Below are 26,402 nucleotides of genomic sequence, written 5' to 3'. Positions count from 1 at the left end.
ACAGTCTTCGCGTAATCACTGTCGGTTTTTCGGCTCAAGTCATTTGTGACTTGCCTCTCTCTTTGGTAGTGTCCTGGAAAGATAATGGAAGCAAAGCACGCGAGGACTATTGGATTAAATTGCGGAGGTGGTTTTATTGAACTACTTTAAAAAGAAAAATTGCACATTTTTCTTGATATTTATATTAGATTTTTGAAACGAATTTATGTATCATATTTGTGTATATATACTTAACCGTTTAGCATACTTCAATATAATGTTTATAAATATCAAATATTTACATTTTTCGTCTATTTTTGGCAAAAGAGCGAATAGATTATTTATTACACAAAAGCAAACACTTGCTGGTCAATAGCGCCGTCGAAAATATGGTTTTTGTGTTTATTATTATCAATTTGGATGGAAAAAGTAGGACGAGTATGTGCCGACGCTAGCGTCTTCCTCGCCGAAAGGACATTGGGTGTATAACTTTGGTATATGTGGCAGTCGTAAACACAACATATAGTTTATATGGTAGGCATTGTGCTAAAAAGGCACTTTTTGTGTCGACCGAACCGAATTCATATGCATCGACCGCTTTAATGGTAACTTTATTCCGCCGGGTCGAAATAAATAACGTAATAACGTATTATGCCAGACAAAGATAAGCAGGATGTAGGACAGTAGGGAATGGAGACATTCATTCATTGTGACAACAGAAAAAATACGGTGGGATAAAAAAATATTTTGTTGGAGGTTTAGATATTTGCATACCTTTCGGAGGATGGTTTCGCGAGAGTTTCTCGACGTTTCTGGACGTTTATAAATTAAATGATAATCAAAATATCTCTGTAGCTCTCATAAATAATATTTTATAAATTTTACAGTATTTAAAATGAAGTCATGTCAATTTACTTATATTGTTATTAATTTAATAATAGCTTGTTGAATTATTAAAAATTATATTTAAACATCTGAAACGATCATACTTGCTGCGGTACCTCACACCAGTGAAACACCAACAGCTAATAAGTAAAATTTTCTAAATTTTATATTAAATTTTATATCTCTGTAATTCACATAATTTTACAGTATTTAAAATAAAGTTATGTTAATTTACTTATAATGTTAATAATTTAATAATAGCTTGTTGAATTACTAAAAATTATATTTGAACATCTGAAACAATCATACTTGCTGCGGTACCTCGCACCAGTGAAGCACCAAGAGCTAATAATTAAAATTTTCAGATAAAATTATAAAGAACGATTAATTTGTACAGGTATTAAAAAAAATATCGAATTTTAGTATATTGAAATAATTTTATAAAATAATATTTCGTAATAATACACTGATTTTCCGTAAAAATGGAATCACACATTTTAACAAGAATGGTTTTTCTGCACTACAGAACTATATAAGATATTTGAGAATGCAAGGATGGATTTAATTGATAGTATGATACTTGATTCATAGTATCGAAACATATTATATGCAAACATGAAGTCATATATTTTGAAACGTAAACCATCAATAATTAACTTATTTTTTAAACATATACTAACTAATTGCTCTGTTAAACACAGACGATAAACAATCCCCGGTTTTGTTACCATTCCCTATTTAGGTATTCATACGTCGTAATTGGTTTGTAAATTTTTCAAAAGATCCTCGCTTTTAAAAAACACATACACAGAGACGTAACCCTTTCCATTGGCCCCTCCGCCATTGTAAGGGCTTCTGTATTAAAAAGGATATACGCACACATACGATCCCTGGCCGTATTATCCCGAGCGCATAATGAATCCTTAACGAGGATAATGAACCTTACACGCACTTTATGAATATTTGAACGCCTGTCTTGGCTTGGATTTCGTTTCGCCGCGATGATGCTGCATCTCTCTGGACGCCGGAAAAGGGTTAAGGGAATTTCGGCTTTGAGCGCCGTCGAGTGGAGAAAGTCGAAAGGAAATTCTTGACATTCTCGAATTTAATGTCAAAGAAATTGACTTTAATTTTGGACACTCGAGTCGGTTGCTCTTCGTTTTGTTTGAAGGTCGAGAGTTTTGCCCGGGCAGAATTTTAATGCCACATAACCTACCTTTTACGCTAAGAAAAATTCTTTATAAATATGACATATAATACATAAGACACCTGTAATCTCAAATGCGTATCAATTTTTTCTTGAGGTTTGTAATCATTTTGACAAAACTTAATATTTGGTTTAAAAGTTTGAGACTATGTACATAAATATATTCTAGAAAAATACAAATATAAATGAAAATACGATATAAAAATTATCTGAATTTTTTCTTGGAAAGTAAAATACACTGATTTTGTAATCGAATAAACGAGTATTCAAAAATAAGCTAAAAGCAATTTGTACAGAAATGTTATTTGGATTTACATACATACATACATATATCGTACAAAAAATGTGATAATTCAAAGTCGCTGAAAAATTTAAAATAAAAAGATTAATTTTAAATTTGGATCAAAGAAGTATTCGAAGAGTTGGAAAATCGCAAGAAAAATTTAATACCTATATTATATGCAAAAATCGCCCATTTTTAATTATTTGTTTCTTTGTAGTGAATATTTAAAATTTTTAGATACATATTTCGCTTATGTATTTTAAAAACGCAGGTTTATTTTTGTTCACAATGTACCGCTGCAGCATCAACAGCCTATTACGCCCTTTATCTGTCTTGCAAAATAGATTTTTTTATCTCTATGCTATTTATTACAGTCATAGCTATAATAGCTAAAGATCGACAAGCAAGCAGCATACGTAACAAATAAAGAAAAAAACACTGTAATTACCGAAATTTATTTCCGAGTAATTATTATGCAGTTGTAAAATTTAATAAGATTTATCTCGTTGTGTTGTTATAACACAACGAAAATAACAGCAGGAATAATTAAAATGGAGCATTTACTGATCTATTATTTTTAAAATAAAATAAAAAGTCTAGATACTTTTTATTGTAATAATATAAAATATTCGAATATTTAATCTTTTACTATTAGATATTAAAATAGTTTAATATAACGAATATTATAAAGTCACGATCTTCATAAATGAGGATACTTTAAGCCAGAAGTAGATAAAGATGCGATCTTTTACTAACTAGGGTTTATAATTTTGATGTCTTAAAGCAGGGAGTGAGGGTACTTAATTTTTTTATGGGAAAGCTTATTCGGATTTCTTTCGATTGTTACTTTCATTTTCATGTCGCGGTTTAAATCTACTAATCTCTAGAATCACAGTATAAACAAAAAAAGCCAGGCAAATAAATAGTTTTTATTAATCATCTTTATCTTATTTTTTTATTACTATTGGCCATATTTTTTTTGATTTCCTTAAACTAGAAAATGTTTATAAACAAGCAGCTTGTACTTTAATATACTGTATTATATTTATTATGTCATATCAAGATGTTTCGATAAAATCGAGAAGGGAAAATAAGAATTCTCATTTTTTCAGTAATAAAAATACATTTGTGGCTAAATAATACACTTATAGTATAATTATATATAGCACGTAATTTATGACTTGTAACTATAGACAATCCACAGTAACAAAAAAAATGCACACGCTTGCGAAAAAATTATATTTAATGGATTTTCTCACGTAGCTTTAGAAAAGTTCAAAATATTGTGTTAAAATGTAATTAAAAAACATTTTTGAGTGCTACATTGTTTAGTCAAAGCAATGCATTTTTCATACTGCTTAAAGATAATATCGATTTAATCCAAAAAATGAAACATTTTAGAGAAAAGAATCAATGAGTCATTCTACATAAAAATCGAATTTTTATCTTGATGGAAAAAATATTTATATACAGCGTGTTGTTTCATGCATTTTTATACTAGTTGTTCAACGAAAATAGAGGTTTAAAAATAACATTGTTTTAAGTAATATTAAAAATAGCTCGTGAGACAAAAAAATTCGAAAAGGACTATTTTTTCTTGATCCATCCTGCACAACTTCGGAACAACAAAAAAAAACTAATTAACAATCCTATGGGTTGGACGAATAAAACAAATAAAAACACCACCTAGAGATACATCCAACCAAATAGAGATACACGGTAAAGGTGTATTCTGTCGAAATTAACTCTGCTTTGGCGTGCACCGTCCCATCCATTTCTCATCAGGCTTACTGCCGTATATGTGGTCAAGTTTATTCCCCCCCCCCTCAGTTTCTTAGGTACTATACCTACACCGCCTAGATTTTATATACACTCGTTGATTATTTTTCCGTGCACGTACTGCGGCTTAGTGAAACAGGATACGTGATCCACGCGGGAGATCCTCGATTGGTTAAAGTGTGCGGTTGTTTCCCAACAGCCACCACCATCTCTTCAGAGAGACTTTGTCTCTTTTTTCTGCTCTCGTTCTATAGACCGAGCCGTCCGGCAAACTCTCGCCGAGTTTTACCTTTGGGGAGTTTTGTTCGGAGATCGAGTTTGAGAAACACGCCCGAGGAGATAGCGCTCCCAGATCAGATATCGCAGTCTGTTAAATGAGCATCTTCTGGGAATTTCGAGCTTTCGTCATCGTATTCTCCTCGCTGATAAAAATAAAAGATTTGCCAATCTCGATTTCACGACATTGCTATTTCGGGCTAATTAAATTCGTTGGGATAATCATACATACAACGTACTTTTATCCGGTTATTGTTTTTGCAGTAATTCGATATTTTGACAATCCGATACACGCTACGCAAAATCCTTGTAATAATAAGGATACAAAATTAAACCTTCGAGGAACTTCGAAACTTGGGAGAGCAAATAATGCGCGTTGTTGATAACACGCGTGTGCTGATTATCTGAATAAATTTGTTTCGGTATATAGTGCTTGTTTAGTATGCAGAGTGGGTCATGTATAATTGTATAACCTTTTAAAAGCCTGATAAGTTAATGGGTTATTTTTATAGAAATTTGATATAAAACAAACGTGAGTTTGACCGTGAGATTTATTACATCCATAAAACATATTAAAAGTATCACGATAGCATCGAAGCCCTGCAAATGGTTTTTATATTTGTATACGTACTTAATAGATGTTTCTTGTTATATTTTTATTAGGTTGTAGCATGTTTCATGGCACATATACATTTGATTAAACTCATAACTAAATAATTTTAAAATATTATGTTATAAACCCCTTAACTATATCTGAACATACTTTAAAGCAATATCATATCCAAAATTATTGTATGACATAAAATATAAAATTCTGTTAGTGACTATTATGAAGAAACTGAAACTTTTTTATCAATAAATAAAAGTCGTAGACTTTTATTTATTGATAAAAAAAATCCTGGTTTATCTCAATGCAATTGAGTAAATGTAAATGGTTGTAATTACATTCAGAAATAACGACTATTTTCTTAAAGCATGAACGAATTGAAACAAAAATACTACAATATTTTTTAAAGGCTATATTGAAAATATAAGTAGAAAAAGCAAACAACTACGCCAATATGAAAATTACGAGATAATCAATTTGCAAAAATTAGAAAGATAAGTAAAAGCGTTTTTCAGAGTTGATTTATTTATATCACATAAAATAATTTTGATAAAAAATATTTTTAAAACTATTTTAGAAAATCAATGATTTCTACAGATTTTTTTGAATATTACATTTAAAAAATAATTATGATTCAATCCAAATTTATAAGAGGATCACCAAGGATCCTTAATTTTGTATACAATACCGAAGAAATTGTTGTTGATGAACCGATTGTCAATTATAAAGGTAGAATATGCTTCACAGTGTTTATACTGTAAATATTCTCCGTCATTGAAAGAATATTTCTTTGTTGCGAAACGACAACGAGGAACAATAAACCACACGTTTTCAAAGAGTCTTATTTTCAAAACTCTTGATCAAAATAATCACTCATCAACAAGGAAACAAGACAATAGCGTGAAAGATTGGGACCACACAAGCCCTCGTTACGACCAGAAAAAAACATTCAACTAATATTTATTTGTTACGAAACGGTCAAGGATATAATAAATTACCAGATCCACAAGATTCTCGTTGCAGTATACGACCTTGGACAATGCCCATCAAGCAAATGTTGCTCTCTAAAGGCGTATACCTATTTCACTGTTCTAAGAAACGAGTACATATATTGGCTGGATGATCGCTGCATGATTGTAATTGGTCAGGATATTTAAGTTTAGACTCCGATGAGGAGAAGGCAGTCACTATCAGTCACTCGAAGAGAGCAGCAGACGCCCGCCGCCCGCGGATAACATACTGTCATGGGCGCTCACATTCCGAGAGGGACTCCTCCGTACGAGCATCACTCATCATCCTTCGTTATACTGTCGCTTCCACGCCATTTACAAGACATTTGAAGAACTTCCACGGACATCATCCCTGCGCCAGCTTCTCCACCACTGCTCGAAAAAAACATCTCGCTATTTATCGTCTATCACTCTATCGCATACTACAAAGCTACAAAGAGAGGTTACAAAACTTAAATTTGAAATAGTTGATAATAAATATATTTAGGAGTAATTGTAAATAAAAAAATAAATTTTAAGGCACATTGAACATAATAAAAAAAAGTATATTATCTATGATTAACTATAAATACAAAAAAATCTTTCAACAAAAAGACTTTCACAGAATGTAATGTAAAAAATATAACTTACTAAAAATGAACGTATACTAATATTATATTCAGTATTTGCATGAAAGGACAAGAAAATTGTCAAAAGTGTGCACTACGCGTGACGCGGTCCTATTCACATATATCAAATTTCTATATTATGTAAAAAAAAATGAGATTTTAAAAACATGTGATCGAAAATTGCTTCTAAGAATATCATACTATGTACAAATATAACCAAACATCAAATATATGGATATATGGAAGTAATTGTAAAATATTATAATAAAAAACATAAACTAGGTATCATTAAAAATGTATTGATAACCACTGGTGTTATGTAAATTATAATAGTGATCAATTAACTAAATACTACAATATATACGAGGCATAGAAATGCACATTTTTGTGTGTTTCTGCTAATGGTCCTAACATTTGTAAGAAAGCAAATTTTTGCGGTTAAATAAATTGAAGCGCAGTGGACTTGATGATATCAAAAACATTTTTGACCTCAAAGGGCTAAACTTTTTTAGTAGCTTAAAACCAATAGAATTGTTCTTTCTTCTTCTAACATATTTAATAGTATTTCTATATAAATTTTCTATACACGACGATCAAGGGTTTTAGTGGCTCAATTTGATTCCCAATGTCGCAATCGCGAATTATTAACATAACCACCTCATAATTCACGGCGTTTGACGTCACAAAACCACCAAATACGGTCTTCAATTATTCTTAATGGCCAACGTGAGTTCGGCGCAGTTTGACGTTAATATATAATTTATATCGCCATACCCATGTATGTTAGTAGTACGGTTTCGTATACCTACGTACACAAGAAGAAGACCCTTGGCAATAAACGGTTTTAAATTATCGCAGATGATTCCGTGACCGGCATAGGAGGACAATAATAATAATTTGAATCGATATCGAAACTTTGGGGACCCCGGAGAGGTCCCTTCCCACTGTCCCTGTTCTCGGACTTGTCCTCGCTTTGCGTGTCGTGACGCGGAATCCAATTCCATCGGAAATTGTCGAAATTGGTTTTCCGCCCGTTTAAACATGTACCTATCGGTACAGTGAATTAGGGGCATGTAAACACGCGGATTTCCCAAAAGACCCCAGAAACGCGACTCCCCGGAGACGCACTCCTCTTAGAGGTGAGGGTAAGCGACGCCTAAAACGGAAGTTTCTTGAATCGTGGCTATGAGAAGGTAAACGTATATATATGTGGCGTTATCAAAAGGAAAGACGTACATGTCATATAGTATTTTAAAAAAAAAATGAGATATTTCCAAGGGGCATTTATTATATATAGTATGTATGTGTTAAGTTGCTGGAAAGTTCTTCATGATATGACAATCAATTGAATGATATATGTGTACAACTCAACACAGTTTTAATTAGTAAAAGTGAAGGGTATACCTTACAATTTTCAACATTTAATGAATAAAGTATTTCAATCACGTGGCCTTATCTGATTTTCTTCTTGTGTGTATGCGTGCGTACATAATAATATATCAGATGTTGTTAACCACGCTTTAAACGATTTGTTGACGCTACACGCTTCACAATGTCCTGGGAGGAAATTAAACTTCGGGCCGCTTTTCAGTTTAAATGACCCAATTCGCTGATAACGCTGACCCAAAGCCTTTGCCCGTCGCGAAATGTATGAATTTTTTAACAATTCGTCGAAATGTTGCGTTCACAATGGGTTGAAAAAAATGGGTTTCAGAGCATTTATTAAACGGACATAATGATGTTACAGAAACGAAGCGTCGAATATAAATAGATATTGTAAAAAAAAACAAATAAATTTTGCAAATATTTTCTGGATTTATATTACATATTGTAATATATGTATTATTTTTTAATTAAGTAAAAATTTATGTAACTATAATAACATATAATAATGTGTATATCTTATACTCAACTATGTAATAAGCATTTACATTTAAGAAAAAAAACGAATTTCCATTGTAATATGTAAAACTACTTACTACGTGAAAAGTTGCAAATTTTCTTGTCTAGTTTGATAATCGAAATGTACCTGAAAAACAAATAAAATAAAATAATTAAAATTTGTCTATAAATAATAACGAAATGTATATATTATAATAAAAATATGCAATAATTTAGGGATTGAACTAAATTATACTAAAAAAATTAGAATAATGAAATAATGTTCCGATAATCGCAAAACTTAAAAACACAAAACAGTAATTCTGTTTTTAATATATTCATATTTATAAGTAAGTCACATATGACAAGCAGTAAGTGACATAATAAATGCAAATTATTTCTGTATTTCTTCTTGTGATTTAAAACTATTTTTTAATTATTACTAGACTCTTTTTCAATTTGTAAAAAGAGCGGAATTCACAAGTTGCGCATTTAAAAGTAGCCAAAATTAGGTGTTATACCTGCACTATACTATCTGGAAGATGTGCGAACTGAAGTTACAACTGAAGTCAGCCGAGACCCACGAATTCGAGTAAGCGACCATACTGTCGCAAATTACATACGCCGTCCGGACGGCGGCTTAGATAATTAAAAACTTTTGTGTAAGCACTCACTCACTTTTCGGTCGTAAATATTCAATTTACGCAAATCTTTGTCGGCTTTTGCAAAATGCCATAAGGCATAAAAATGATACTTCAGAATACGAACACCACATCTGTGACTATCCTAGAATTTGTCGCCATCGATTCGAAATAAGAATTCGTTATGGTGTGACATTTATGTAAACCGATCTAGGAAAATACATAAGGATATTCGAAACGATTTTTTTTAACAAAATCAAGTACCACTAATTATTTTTTAATTATTTGATTTTATATGAAAAAAAAATATAATAACGATATCTGTTAGAAGAATATACTATCAAAAATATAATTATCCCTTTTGGTGCTCTAAAATATTCAAAGATGTCAGTAAGAGTCTGTTCAAGTCCTCGATAAGCATGTGGTATTATAACTTGACCACGTGATTGCGATGCAGCGCTTGACATGCGTGTTGACCATAGGACGCCTACGCGCATACTGAAATTGAACCGAGTTACTCGTTCTATCACAGTTTGCGAAAAACCATATCATTATTTCTCTCACTCTTGTCACTTAGCACGCGAGAGAGCGAAAGGGGAAGTATCTCACCGCACGCGCTCAAAAGAGCAGCTACGACTTCGGTCGCTTTGACTCCGATCCTTTTGCCGACAATGTTCGGAAGCGCTCGAAGCTCCCGTTCTCGGTAACCTCGGACAACTTCCGAGAGATATTAGAGCGGACAGAACCAAACTCGACCGAAGTAACCCACTATATTCTCCGTTCTTGGCCAACTTGGCCAATTTCTAGAAAGTGTAGTGCAGGCATTATAGAATAATAAATTAAAATATAGTATCATATTATAGAAACAAACATTAAAACTGAAATAAAAAAATCGGTTGATAATTCTAAAATATGATAAGACATGATCTATAATGATTATTTAAATTAATTAGTAAGGCTACATTTAAATGCACTTTACCATCATTTTCACTCTTTATGTAGTTATTATTGTTATGAAGAAAAGTAATGTAAGTGATGTAAGAGTTTTGATTATAATTGTCATAAATCAATAAATATTAAAAAGTTACTTAAAATGTGGTACTTTCAATAGAAAATTAGGGGTTTTAAACCTGTGAAAACTAAAACCAGTTTTTCGGTCTTTTAAAAAAAATTAGAATCGACTTTTTTATTTAGTTAACCAATTTTTTATGATTATTTTAAAATTAAATAAAGAAACTTAATTTACAAAAATTATAAAAAACACGATGAAAACATGTCTTTGATTAGTGCATTAGAAAAGCTCTGCTAGATCTTATTGAGAAGATTTATATAATATAATGGTATTTATTTATTTTAGATAACGTGGTAGACGTTCTAAAACCATTTGAAATTGCCGTTAAAGAATTAAGTAAGAGTGATATTACAATTTTACAAGCGGAAGGAGTAATTAATTTTCTATTTGAACAGTTAAAAAAAATGCCGTAACTCATAGAATATTAGAACGACAAAATAAAAGTTTAATTTCCTTGCTACAATATTTACAAACTGCGATTGTTTATAAAACAGTAGTTAATCCAACGCAAATATGTATTTCCAAGGCTTCCATATTTTTTTTATGCAAATGATATTAAAATCACTTTTTTCAAAAGATAATAAAATTTTAATAGAAACAAGCTAATCATCTCGATCTCTATGTTCAAAAAAACTTACTGTTCAAAAAAAAAATCGATCTGTTCCAAAAAAAAATCTGTCGTCTGCTTGAGATTTTATGGAAAACTTTTAATTTTTTAGCTAATTTTAAATTCTCCACAGCTCAATTTTATTAGCATACTAAAGCAAAACTATCATAATCCATACAACTCTCGTTTCAAGCATCAGCATTAAATTATCATTGTAACTTTAACCTTTACACACCGGGCTGAATCGCTTTTACCGTTGCCTTATATCGATATCTTAACCGCGATATTCACCACCCTTAGTTATTTAAATATAATACACATGTATAAACATATCTAGATACAATACATTTGTATGTATATTTAGTCGACTTTTCGATTCGACACACTCGGAGTGCTTTTACGGTCGGTCCTAAAAACAAATGGACTTGCAAAATCGATTTATTCCACATAAGATTATGGTTATTTCACAGCCGAAAGTTAGACATTGTAAACTCGGAACACATCTCCGGGTCGTTTGTATCGGCTTCGATGGGACGTTTAAGGACACACTTTCGAAGGGACAGGGTCCGATGAGACTATTTTCTCATTCTCTTTACGCGCCGAGAGACGTGCGAGTCTCTTACTATATACACCTTTTCACGGTCCCTGGGGTCTAAAAAAAAGTAATATTGTTCGATAAATATGTATGAGATCAGACGATGCATAATTGAATGAAATTAAAATGGCTCAACTGCCCTTCGAATTGTGAAAGAATTTAGTATAAAGAATAAATCTGTTATTGGATTTAAAACAGCCTAAAGAGCTTTTATGATAATATTAAAATAACGGTGATTCATAATTGTCTGTATAAATAACCAATGGCGCATTTAAAAATAGCCCTTTTAATTAATTAAATTAATAAAAATATTCAAGTGGTTTTAATCTTAATCTGTTGCAATTTTAAATAGTATGAATTCTGCATACATACAGAGATTTTTACTCTTTCAAGATGTACTCGACATAGGTTTTTTACCATCAAACTCTTTTTAAAATAATTTAGAGCTATTTTGATATTTTTTAAATATTATAAAAATATTTTAAAGTTGTTGAAATTGGTCTAGAAACATAAAACTATTTTTTATAATAAGCCCGTCTAATAAAATATGAAAATAAAAATCTAACGCGTTTCAAAGTAAGCACATATACATATTTTTAATATAAGTTAACTAACATAATCCTATATAGCATATATATTATACTATATTATCCCATTACCAGAATCCCTAAAAATCATAACCGTGTACGCAATAAGTATTACGGCTGCCGTATTCCATAAAAATCGCACATAATAGTTTCGATATTACTATTCGATCCGATTCCAAACAATCATAACCGTTATTACACGCCAACCATTGTATAATGACTATTACGCCTTTATACACAAACGTCGATTTTTTAACCATTTTTTCCACCGCCAAACTAATAATCATAACCGTTTCACCTCCAGACAGCCGAGGCAGTTCGTTTCCAAATCGCGTGCCTAAATTCAATAATATTCCTTCGCCTAAACCCACAATTATTTCATCCGAGCCAAATGTTTAACTCTTACCACTCGGCTATCGAGCATAATAAATCGCATTAGCTAATAAAAATCTTATTACGCTCGCTTTGATTCGATTATCCTTGGGCGCCGCGTTCGATTATGGTTTCATTTCCATCCTTTTTGCGCCCTTTGAGTGTATGTTACATATTTTTTTGCCAAGTGTATAATTTAGATATCGGGCCCGGATTCCCGGAACCGAACGTGAAAACATCACGCGAACGAACGTAAAAACCCTTCATCTACGGATCGGATAATTATCAATTCCTGCGGGCCCTAGCGTTTAGTGGAAAAACTATATCCATTACGCACGTTAGGTAATTGCGTTTACGCGAGGAATTGTCTAATCGGATGCAATCAATCTGTTCATATAATTGTTTATATTACCGAATCGATTGCCTTCTCAATATCTAATTAGAGCACACCGCTGTTTTTCATGTGTTGTTTAATCTGAATATGTATGTAGCATATCGACTTAATAGTTTGATGGAGCATTTATGCGCTAATTTTAATATGAAAAATAGTACGGGCATTTAATATTAGATATCGAAAAAGCTTTTGACGCGGTTTTTTTCATAAACTATAAAAATACAAAACCACCGACTATCTGCTGACTAAGAAAAAGCTATTCTGTTTCACTAAATAATGAACACTCGATACCGTGCCATTTCTTTATATCTTGTTTATTAAAAATATCGAAAAAATACGCGTTTATTTATGTATGTTGACGCTACAGATATTTAAACGAGTGCTAATGGTCTTAACCGTTTCAGTGCCGTGCGAGACTTTTGACGCTTGATGCGGTCACGACGCTAAATTTTTTTTTATCGCAAAAAACTATTATTTAGGCTAAAAAAAAATATTGCAAGTCGTGTTGGGTTTATAGTGTCACTTATGAAGAAGCATTAAAAATTATGATAATTTGAATAGCGAGTTTTAGAACCACGAAAATATTTTTTGTTTCTTGAGCGTCGCCAGGGCTGTCAGTAAATTTATATATAATATGTCGTATGCAAATAAATATAAAATTAAGATCAAAAAAACACGTGCTTTCTAAACGTTTATGAGCTGTTTTTTTAATACACATTACGGCACCAAAAGGTTAAATAAATATGGCAAATAAATAAGAATAATCTTTCTACGCAATTTTATTACAAAACGTAGACAAACTTTGCCATCGCCTCTTCAAAGTGAAAAGGGGAGTAACCTCTTTCTGGAAATTAGCTATAAATGGCTTGCTGTCATTGCGGCCCTTAGACTAATAATTAATAAAAAGAGCGCGCTTACTACAAAAAATAAAATATTAATATTTAAAAAAAGTAACCAGACACATACGAACATATGCCAGTATGTGTTTTTTTTATAATTTGATAGAGATTCAAAATAAAGTTTTAAATTTAAATATAAACACATTTTGCATTAGATCAGGGCTATCCAACCCGCGGCCTATATTATTAAATATTAAATTAATAATAAAACTAAAATTTATTTTATTATTTTTAGCATGACTTCTACAAAAAAGTTATATATATAATTAACTAACAATAAAGTTTTTTTAAACATTCAACTAAAGCAACATATTAAAATGTCCAAAAATGTGGAATAAAAAAAGTGTTTTATACATAATCTATAATCTAATAACTATACTATTCACGAGTTTAATTCCTGTATTTATTTACCTAATGCTGATTCTTAAACTAATTCCAGTGTTGAATAAATCACTATAATAATTAGGCATACGAGCCATTGTTCTTTAAGTACACAAAAAAGTTGCTTCCTGCTTTACATCCAAAACCTATATTTTCCTCTCAGATAAAAAGAGCCTCTCTGTCAACGCCGCCGCTGACAATTGAAACTGTCGTGCATCAAGTGTCCGTAGAATCAGACACGGAGATTTTTTTCCTACTAGATAATAAGCGACAAAGAGATCCGACTCGGAAAAGTGTCTCAACGAAGAATAAGAAGCTGGGTCATTCGTCTCGGTTCGGGTGTTGGTTTCGTACCTTTCCGGTACATTTATCGGTGGCGACATTCATTGTCAGTGTCGTGATCGAGATCGTCTGAACAAACACGCGCGTGCCACAAAGCATGACGATCACTTCGTTAGTAACATGCGAAGAATGAACGGATTAAAAAGTATCCAAAACACGAGCCACGTGCAATTCATCAAAAGTCGTTTCGGAGATTAGATCGCATTAAATTAATGTTCGTTTTTCAGATAAAATATTATTCAAGGGATTATTTAACTGGAGCGGCAAAGGAACCGGAAGGGGTTAAAGCACTATAAAGAGATTTGTTCGTGGGGTTGACCGCGTGTGTGGAATATCTATGTATCCGTATTATATATGTTTATGTATCATAGATGTACACAGTCGCGAATAATCCCCGATTATGAGTTACACATGTTTGCTGAGTATTTTATTTAAAAACAGAGATGAACTATATTTAGAACATATATTTAACTATCCATAGCATATCTTTTACCTAAATTTAATATTACTTGACAATCACAATTTATTAGATATGACGTGCAATATTATTACCCATATGAAATCTGTATTTTGCATGAGATCCCCCGAAAACCTTTTGGAAAACGCATAGCTATTGCCAAAAGCCATTCATAAAAATTTTCGATAGACTCGTAAAACACACGATCTTCAGATAAATATCACTTTCCCGATTCACCTTTTACCTTTGGCGAGATTTTTTACAAATCCTCACCATCGAGGGTTCAAGCTTCCTTTGCGTAAATCACAGATTTGCGAAATGCGAGTTTGAATCACGGCTCATATCCATATCTCTTTCTAATAATATAAATCTACGTATTTACGTATTTTTTCTTCACGTAAACTTTCACTCGTGTGAATCTGCCCATCGATCTCTATTAAACTTTGCATGTTAAACCCTACCGACCGTAATCCAATTAGCCAATTAACTAATTACCACACAACATCCTCTACCTAGATAGCACCTTCTTAACTATTACGTAAACTTATTAGTTTTATTTTATAATATAATACATTATAGTCACTTTATATACTTTCCGTGAACGCTTCACCTTATCGATTCCAGCGTATATTATTTTTTTTGTGTATGTTTATTTTTTATACACTTATAAATATGTCTTCCGCTTGTCTTTCACGTGATACGACGTTCTATCCGCATTCATATTTAGAATAAATATATGTATATATACGTGACGTATAGATAGATATGTTAGTATGAAACAAACGTTTTTTTTTCTTTCACGTCGTTACGGTTCTTATCCAATTTATGGTATATCACAAGCGTATTTCACAAAACGCAATATGTATAAATTTTTTCCTTCATTGTTCTCAAGAATAATATATGAACATGTGGATACATTTAACGTTTATTACGCGTACGTACTTTTATTGTTATGATGGTGATAGTTATATCTGAAATTAATCTCAACGTTTGTTTTCCATAAAAATATTTAATTTTTATTACATATCTAAGTTTCACCAATTAGTTATGATGGTAATTATAGCAATAAATATTAAAAAAATATGATGCAAATAGATGAGCACCATCCCACATATTTTTCCAGCACCTCATAGCTATTGATTGGAAAACTGAATGACTCGAGCTAGAGAAGCGTTCTCGAGTGCTGAAGTCAGCTTTAATGGTGCAAAAATTGATCTTTGGTACTACCAGTATTACAAAATAAAATATCGGTAGAAGTAGAAAAATATGCCCATATTACTTAAAAGCAGAAGCGAAGACTAAAATGATTGTAGGAGATTAACCCAAGTAGTTTTATCGTGGTAGAGTATTAAAGTTGAATAATATTATAACTTTTAACCACCCAGATAGCCAAAATATTGGCTTACTATACCTATGTAAAAAATCTCATCAGCCGATATTTTGGCGCAAATTTTTAAAATCTACTTTAACATGATCGATATTATTGTACAATATAATAATACGCGACGCGTCAACATTTGCTTTATCTCAGGCAAGTCTAACAGTACCTAGCAGTTCCCAGTAATTTTGTTATGTAACAGAAAAACGACCGCGCCGCCGTGGCTTGCCGATCCATTTTTTATGATAGGGATGGCTGGCGAAGTGAAAACAAATGCAGGTACATATTGCATACATGAAATTCTTTATAATATTTGTACATTTTTATCACAAATAGGTGTTAGATATTAGCAATAAGTAAGTCTCAATATTTATAATTAAATAAAAAAAAACGTATTTGAAAAATTTTCGTAAAATGCATTTTCTAAAAAAACTTTTTTCATTGAAAAATATTGAAATATTATATGTTTTAGTGTTACTAGCTAAAGATAAAATTAAAATAAGTCATAATTTAAATGTGTTAACGTGTCCTTATACATCACACATTTTTTTAAAGTATATAATATGAAAAATATAACCTTTTTTGTTGTTGTTTTTATTACTTTACATAATTGAGAGCACCAAAAAGTTTTAAATTTTTAAAACACAATATTTAATTTTTGAAACATTGTACACAGCATAAATATTTTTATTAAAAAAAATGCAAATCAATGATTTATCAACAACAAAAAATCGTATATGTTAGGCTGAATTATTGAGACTGACTTATGCAGTATTTACGTATTTTTTATTCTATAATATTATATTTACTTTAACATTTATAACTGAAATGTAATCAATGTTACATTGAACATGAGTAGAATTAAATAAGAGATATTCTTAAATCAATATTCTTTAATCATTATTTAAGTTTTTTACATATTTTTTATAAATATTAAAATATTTGAAGTTCTTTTAGATAATCGTAACTGACAAAAAATAATGAGTTATATATTTTATTGGAAAAAATGGCTTTTAAAGACAATGTTGTCATAGATGTATTGTTTAAAAAGTATTATCCAAAAATATTTTTTATAATTTATGAAAGTGTAATTAAAATATTTAATATATCGAAACGATAGTTGCCAGGGTATTCGAATGCCTTAGTTTTGCTTATTTATAAACATGGTGAATCATGCGAGCGGTACTAGGACTATTTTTTCAGTCAATTAATTAAAATAATGTCAATACCGGTAATACCGGTATTGACTGTTTTTATTTGAAAACTAAAGTTACTTAAGTTATGAAGTAGTAGCTTATGACAAATGCTCGATATGTACTTTAAACAAAAGTAAATTAATATGTGTGTTACAGTGAATCTGTTTTACCACTGAAAATATATTTTCACTGGCTTTTTAGTGAAATCGTATCAGAATAAATTTTCACACAAATTTCTACTAGTGAAAATATAATTACACTGCTAGTGAAATAATATATTTTGCTCTTAACTGTTATTATACTACAATCTGATTTATTAAAGTCAAGTCAAGTGTTTGCGATATAAATGTTTTTTTTTATTTTTATTTTAACAATAAATTCTATAAAATGAAAATTATAAAACTAACTAAAGATTAACATAACACAGATAAAAATCGTTTTAAAAAATAGTTGTAAGCTAAAAAATAGGGGTTTGACTAATTCGTTTAGGTAAGGTTTAGATTTGAACAGAAACTGTCAAACTGAGTTTCATCACATAAATATAAGGGTCAAAATGAGCACTGAAATAATTTGGTCATTGATATTAAAAAGTTAAATTATATATCTACTATTGAAAATATAGTTTTACTAAATAATACACATTCACTGCAACATACATATGTATGTATATCCAAAAAAACTTTTAATAATTATACAACTTTATTTATGTAAATGTATGCTACTTCTCTACAATCTTAGTTATCACTAAAAAGTATCCTAATATATTGTAGTGTGTCAGTTTGTGATTGATCTATTAAATAATTGTTTAAAAATATATTCGAGTTCTATATATATACTACAGAAAATCAAATCCTAAAGAACACATTACACACAAGTTAAAAAACAGAGATTGGGTTTGCTTTATTTGATTCCGGCCCACTAATAAAATTGGTACTCATGACCTTTCGCTAGGTAAATGATGACTTAATTACTCAATTAAACAAAATAAAAGTATCAAACAAACTCTCGAAAGTTTCGCAATGCGGAAAATTCATATAATTAATTAGTAAGGGTTTCTCGCTAACGAGGTTTAGGCAACAGGTACCGCGTGTATTGTTTTGCTTTTTTCCTTCGCGGAAAATCCTGTATCCGAGACGAGGGTGCTTACTCTGTGATTACATCAACGTCAGAGCTCGAGGGGTTGGTGTGATTGTTGATTTTTTCACATACTACATATATATCCATCATCGTAAAACGTCAACAAGTCGGTGGAAGTGTCGGGGAGAATGATGCAGTCGATAAGCAACGTTGTAATTAATGATCGTTAGTGTTTCTATTTTTTTTAACTATAATTAATAACTAGCATTAAACACATATAGTAGATTGATATATCGACAAGAAAACTGGTATTCGAACGGGAAATTTCCATCAAATTACCATCACATCGTAAATTATACGTGAAGATTTAATAAATCTTAGATTTGCTAATAATACACCGCTCATCATAGTTCATTTCAATGCCAAGAAAAAGACGTTTGAGTAAATGTCAACCAAAAAACGTAATAGATTAAATAAAATGTCAATGTCAAATAAAAAAGTTAATTCATTCAATATAACAATAGATTTTTAGTATATTGCTTTTTAAATGGAATTGTTTCGAATAATCATTGATAGTAGTTATAATAACATACTGTATGATTTACAACAATGAAGTACAACAATATTATTCTTAGTGTATTATGTATTATGAATATTTTTATTAAATTTGGAAATAATTATGATTTTTTAATCAAAAATTGAATTAAAATAATTGGTATCAGCAATAGTTCTATTTAAGATAAAAATAGCGGCTTTAAGACAATTGCACAAATTTGACTGTATCTCGTTCCAAAAGTATACGAAATACACTCTGTTGGATTACATTTCAAAAAAATACTCATATATGAAAGAAGCCTCGTTTGAATAGGCATTTGTGTGTTTGTGCCAGTGTGCGTACGTGTAATTCCTCTTCATCTTACGTCAGGTGTTCTGGCAGCGGCTGCCTTATTGGAAACGGTGACATGTACGCAAAGGGAAATTTATGGTGAAATGAACGTCTAGCATTATTTTACCATAAAAAAGCAGCGCGGCCGTGGCCCGGGCCTTTGAGAGATTATATTTTTTACGCGCGTAAAACCCATGCATCATATCTCACCTGGACGGGGTCGCCAACCATGAAAAATTTATGCGATAAATAACGAGACGCATGTTGACCCCGTAATTTGTTTCATACTCACAAGACAAAACGCTAGATCATATTTTATGCATTGAATCAATTACTAAAATGGGTTTTACTAGACTGAAATCGTAAAAAAATGTACGAGATTTCAGTACTCGTATTATTTTTTAACCATAAGATAACTAAATAGGGTATTTAAACTATTTAAAAGCATGCAAATACTTTCTTACATAGTACATGATATTAACCGTACTATTTATTTTTAATTAAATGTAATAAGAATCAGATTCTTCGATGATAATTTTCTAGTTCATTTGAAAGTAGCTTAATAATATACTGGACATAAAAATAAGAAAATGATTTTAAAGTAAAAATAATATTTATATGTAAATAATAATGTTTTAACATAATAACATACTAAATATTTAAAAGTAATCTTGGAACAAATTGAGAATAAAATCTGAAGTTAATAGATTAAAATTTAGTATATATATTAAAAGTAATTGCATAGATTTTTTATTTTAATGGGTTTTGTGTAAAATGTTTAAATTTGGTAAGCGGCTCATTAATATGTAATATAAAGTTGTTATTGATTAATGGAGATTATAGTTTAAATTTGTATTAGTTTAACTCATAATATTAATTTTTAAAATACCATTAATTTGTATTTATTTAAAAGAAAAAATGCAATTTTAAACTATATTTTTTTATTGAGTAGCAAAATTATCTTTGAAACTAATAATTTTATAGCTCACTTAAAAGTAGCATGATAATATTGTTGGCTATTGTTTATTTACAAAAATAAGTTATATGCATATTAAAAATAGCCTAAAATAATTTCATATTGAAATTTGTTTGTAATAAAATTATTAAAACGTTTTTTATGCTTTTATATAATAACAATAAATTTAAATATAACCTGAGAATAGTTTTAGAATTAATTTCCAAAAAGAATAGATTAAAGTTAATTAAAAATGGTTAAATTAATCGTACAATAGGGTTTGGTTCATAATAATATTTTTTTGGGGGAAAAGTTTGAAATTTTGTAACCGGTGCAATCAGTAACATAGGATTTTTTTATTTTAATTTAATAACAGAAATAATGGAAATAAATATATGAGATTTGAGTTTAAGCTTGTATTAGTTTTTAAGCATAAGGTTACTTTTTAGGGTAAAAACGGTAATATGTATTTTATTTTCTCATAATTATTATTCAAAAATTAAAATAAAAAATACAAATATTTTTTTATTGAGCTTTAGTTAATCTTAAAATTTAATGATACTTTTATAGCTCACTTAAAAGTGTCCTGATAATATTAATGACTATTGTCAACTTACAAAAAAAAATTAATGGCGAATTTAAAATTCGCCTTATTGATTTTTATTTGTAAACAAAAATATTGGTCAAAAATATCAAAACGTTTTTTATGTTATATGTTAATATTATATTATAAAAATAAAAATAGTTTTAAATAAATAATTTTAAAATCAAAATATTTAAAACTAATATAAGGATAAATTTCGATTCAATTTTCGAAAAAAATAGGTTAGAATTTGGTGATGTTTTTTTTTTATAAATTTTGTTCTAAAATTAGGTTAATTTTTTTTAATAAGCGCATTTAAAAGTTTTGAAAAAAATTACGGGAAATTGGCTGTCAAAAAAAATAAACTCAATAATTTTTAATATATGATCAGTACTTTTCTCATAAATGATCCGTAACTTTATGATAAGCAGTCATTACAAATCTATGGCATCAGTAATAAAACTATAAAGTTATTACATACATAAGTAAACCATGCGATAAATCCAAGAATGAAATATGAATATTAGATTTATTTATTTAAAATTTTAAATTAGTATTAAATTAAATTTTAATTATATCTGCTGCTAAAAAAATATTACAATAATAAATAGCTCTAGCTAAACTTTAAATTAAAAATCGCAAAAACAAATAATACCAGCCATTAAGAAAGTCCACAACTGAACAATATTAACTCGGAAATATTAGTATTTTTTGAATTTTCGGCAATTAAAGTATTTTTTTAAATTATTTTGCTTGTTGACTGTTAGTTGTTTTAAAACCATGACTGATTTAACCCCGTAAGTGGATATGTCGTATATATCCGTCATGACAAAAGTACTTGCAAAGTGGGTATGACGGATATATCCGCATTTTGAAAATTTTAGCAAAATTCAATGGAAACGACGGATATGTCTAATAATCTAAATACTGGTGTGAAGACTGCAGCAGATCACCACTTTGCGCAGCTTCATGTCTTAAAATATATCACACCAAAAAATAATTTTTTGGTGTGTATATATCCTCTAGCAGCAAAAAGTTCATGTCACTGCGGATCACACTTTCAACAGTGAAGCATAACGTTGAAGGGGTTAATTAACATAAAAATAGATAAATTGTACAAAGCAGAAAAGGTACAATTGGACTGCAGATAATGTTGCGGTGCATTAAAAAGATATTTTTAGTGTCGGTTTTTGGTGCTCTTAGAAATTTAAGATTAACCAATATTTTACTACAAATATGAACCTATAAGTAACGAATAGCTGCAGAATTATTTAAATAAGAAATTTTTAAATATTCTGGCGATTTATTCGAATATTCGGATTGGAGTCTCTGATATGGCAGCCGGTCAAAACAGCGTGCGTCAAATGAGCGCGGTCATATAAGCGCTGCATTGTTAGCGCTGCGTCATAAGAGCGTTTACCAAAGTAGCGCTGTAACAAAATAGCGTGCGTCAAATGCGCAGACAGCCATATGAGCGTTTGACAAAAGAGAGCACGTCATAAGAGCGCAAAAATACTTAGAGAAAATCAAGTAATGAATATTTTAGGAATTAGGTATACAAAATATATGTAAATTGTGAGAAATTTCAAAAAAAAAAAATTCACGACATATAGGCGGTAAAAGTAGTATTTTATACAGCGCTACTTTGTTATACGCTCTTATGACGCAGCGCTTATAATGCAGCGCTCTTTTGACGCGCGCTCATTTGTGACGTTGCCCTCTAATATTTACACAACTATCAAGATTATAGGTGATTTTTATATAAGCATATTATTTATTATATTTTTATTTAATCCATATATAGCAACGCTTATTGTTTTAAAATACCAAACTTTGGTCAGAATATAAATAGACATTATTTTAAAAATAATTAGTAAATAAACACAATCCCATATATTATATAGGTAATAAATACACTACTGACCTGTTTACAACTGACTATTTAACAAACTACTGACAACCGTTTAATTTAATAACTGATAAAATTGCTAAGAAATTACAAATTGTTTTTTTTTTTGTAATGTTAATTTATATCAAAACTAAAATGTTTGCAAATAAAGTGCTATACGTACGAATTATTGTACATGTAACTATTTAAAATTAGCTTGACTAGAAAAACAGTTAAATATTTTGATAAAATCGGTTTAAATAGCTCAATGATAAACTTTTAAACTAACTTTCGTTTTTATTTAATATTAAAACTAAAATTTTCAATACCAAATTTTAAAAGGAAATAATAAAATTCATCCAAAAATATTCAAAATAAAATTGTGATACTAATAAAAAAAATTATCATACTAAACATAAATCTGATTCAGTACTTATCTAAATCACAAAAAGTTTAGCAAAAAAATTCTAATTTTGTAAATAGATATTCAATAAAATATTATGGTATATATATAAAATATGCATATAAGGCACTTACTTTGTCTCCAAATTTAATGAAAGTAAAAAGAGTAGATTGACATACCTGTAAAGAGAAAAAAAATATAATTAGTACAGTTACAAATACTGAATATTTTTATGATATATAAATATAGCAACGGTTGCGAATAACTATTTCTTTAGCCACAAAATTGAGATAAAATCAACGGTAACCGATTTGATATTATTCTAAAGGTCAAAACAATACCTCTAAGTGTAAACGTATCTTCATAACATAACGTCACACTTACGTTAAGTAGTCCGATTTACATTTCAAAATAGCTCAATATAACATAAAGGTGTTATTCTGTAATGTTGTAATATTTAATATCATAAGAGTTGACGATCGCTATCGATGTTTGTGACAATGAAACCGGCAGTGACCGTCGACCTTTTCCTTTCACGTTTGTAGACTCATACCAGTTTCTAACGATCGTACCGTTATTTTTCTGACACAACGCTTCGCCTTGCCTTCAAGTTTTTACGCTGTTATTAAATTTGTCAACATCGAAAATGTACATAGGCATGTACACAAGACCGGTGTGTCTCGTATTTTCTTGCAATTTCTCCGTTTTGCCCATTTTTAACGGCCGATTTTGGGCAAAATTAAGAAGAAGAAGAGAGAATGGAACGCACCCATAAACGACCGGTTCGCTAATTAATGTTACTTTTAATGTCCGCTTCTGGTAAACGCTTGAAGCACGCCGTTTTGTGTGATTCGCTTTCTAACGAGCCGTTTTGAAATATGGAAGAGGCTTCTTAATGAGACAGTAAATTGCTGATTTATATGCTGCACACGCTCGCAGTATATCGCGATCTGAATAAATCGCATTTTGGTTTATTAATCGCAAGAATGTTGAGAAATTTACGACAATTTGTCGAAAAGATACATTTAATTACTGTAAATGTTTATTTTTATTTTACTCAATTTAATTTGAGTAAAAAAATCGATAACATATTTTTTTTAAATTAACTGATCTTGAAATAAAAAATAGGTAGATCGTAAAATATTTATTTACTACCTAAATATTTTTTATTAAGAACGAATAATTTTAAGCAAATTAAAAAATTTAATATTCATTGTCATTATAAAAAAAAATATTTTAAATTGGGCCACTTTTAAATGCGCCACCAATTTCATCACAATAAAGTTAAAACGGTTCCCACATGTGGGCGACACACTTTCATTAGCGTCGTTTAGGTTTAACCAAGGTTATGGGAAAATTAAACATTTTTTTTCAGTCGTGCAAGTAAACATTTCATAAACCTTTTGAGGTCATAATTTGTACGACAAACATACTAACACCTTATTTAGTAAAATATATAAAATACTGAGCTACTTCTAAAAGAATAATTAAATATAATGACGCTTACAAAGACGTTCATTAATATAAGTATAGCTGACTAGTAATATTATATTTTCACGTGAATATTCAGGATTAGCTTTATACGTTTTAATTTAATTATATATTATTATTCATGAATTACTAAAAAATTATCAAAAGTTGAGAAGCTGATTTAAAATATAATAAAAGTAGTTAATTTATTTACCGAAGACTAAATCAAACTGAGAACTATAATTTTGTGTATTGAATTAGTCGCGACAAATCCAATGAAATCAAACCGTCTATTGGCATGAAGCGAATTTATGTCCCATGTCATTTTTTATTATCGTGGTTTCACACTATGGCCTGAGTTCGTTTTCCATTACAACCACCACAGAACCTTTTCTTATGTAAATTCTCCTCTTCAGGTTTTAGAATTGTGCTCATGTTTTTTTTAATACACGCACGCTCACAAAATATTGCGCCGTTCTTTATATCGTTGTTGTGTATTATCTACGTATATTTTTTTTATTATTTCGTCTGTCTTTTCATATCGTCCTTTACGCGCATAAAAACACTTAACGACAACGCGGCAAGCCGAGGGTTAAGTGTTACGATAACCGGGAAAGAATATATAAAAAGTAACATATTCGGATTATTTATGCCGAGATGGGTTAAGCGTTTTTAGATAACGCCGAGCATCATCTGCCGTCTGGCGAAATATAATATTTACATTATAGTGAAGTGAGCGTGTTAAAAGTTTGACATTCTTAGACTTGACCTTTCCTATAAACGGTACACATCGTTCAAAATATCGGGCAGATGTCGCGGATAACGTAGACTTATCTTATTCTAGTGAAATTTGAGTCTTATTCGCCGTAATTAAAAGTCTTTGAATGAATTGGCCTTGAAGTGGCAAAAGATGTTATTTGATAAGATAACTATCATTATTAACAATTTAGATTAGATTTGCAAAAATTGCACCAAATTTAATTGACATAATTTTTTTAATTTTGTAGATAAAAAAGGGTTTTAAAGAAATATGCTTCAATTACATTAAACAGCAATTTACACAAAAAAGGCAAAATTTTATGTAATATTATTTTTCTTAATTAATTTTTTGAAGGTGTGTATTGAAAGCAAATAATAGTTATGAATATAAAAATATAAAAAGTGACGCTTTCGATATAAGAATCATAATAAAAAATTATTTATTTTTGATATCCTACTAATCAATTTATTTATTGAAATAAATTTGTAGTATTTAATTTATTTATATTTTTATTTTAACCTATGTAACAAAATGTGTACTATAAGAATCTCATTTAGTTCCTGCAATTTTTTTTTTTATTATCTATTAGTATATATACATGACCTCATATATTATAAAGTGATTGCCATTTCAATATAATGTATATTATAGATATCATCAAATATATTTTAAAGAAAAAAATAAACAAGTTGAGAATTTGAGTTAAATGAATACAAAAAATGTAAAAAAGTGAGGTTACTATTTTTTTAATTGAATACGACTTCGAGTAAGCGCCCACGCTTCGCGGCGTGCATGACGTTCGGACGGCGGTTACTGTCACGTACAGCCGGCATATTTGCGCGCGATCGAAAAAAGTGCCAAATAATCGCAACTTTTAAATTGTCATATTATTAAAATTACACTACTGATAATTATAAAAGTTTGTGTGGGCACTCACCAATACA

General features: G+C 29.9%; 1 protein-coding gene across 2 annotated transcripts in view; it reads right to left on the bottom strand.

Annotated features, from left to right (window-relative positions):
- LOC148227766 (nephrin-like) overlaps nucleotides 1-26,402 on the bottom strand; it is a 305,887-nt gene that overhangs the window by 179,394 nt on the left and 100,091 nt on the right. Inside the window, exons 1-2 of one of the 2 annotated variants that reach the window (XM_088203014.1) lie at nucleotides 23,363-23,407; nucleotides 8,614-8,663 (exon numbers count right to left, since the gene is read on the bottom strand). The exons of the other annotated variant lie outside the window; for it this stretch is intronic. The gene's annotated coding sequence lies outside the window, so the exon portion shown is untranslated. Of the gene's footprint in view, nucleotides 1-8,613; nucleotides 8,664-23,362; nucleotides 23,408-26,402 lie in introns of those variants that run through there. 2 annotated transcript variants of the gene reach the window in all.

Source organism: Plectrocnemia conspersa, unplaced genomic scaffold, assembly GCF_051122295.1.
Source record: "Plectrocnemia conspersa isolate PC_06_02 unplaced genomic scaffold, ASM5112229v1 ptg000013l, whole genome shotgun sequence".
NCBI lineage: Eukaryota > Metazoa > Arthropoda > Insecta > Trichoptera > Polycentropodidae > Plectrocnemia > Plectrocnemia conspersa.
Note: the sequence above shows the minus strand (reverse complement) of the source record. Positions and strands in the feature narration are given on the sequence as shown.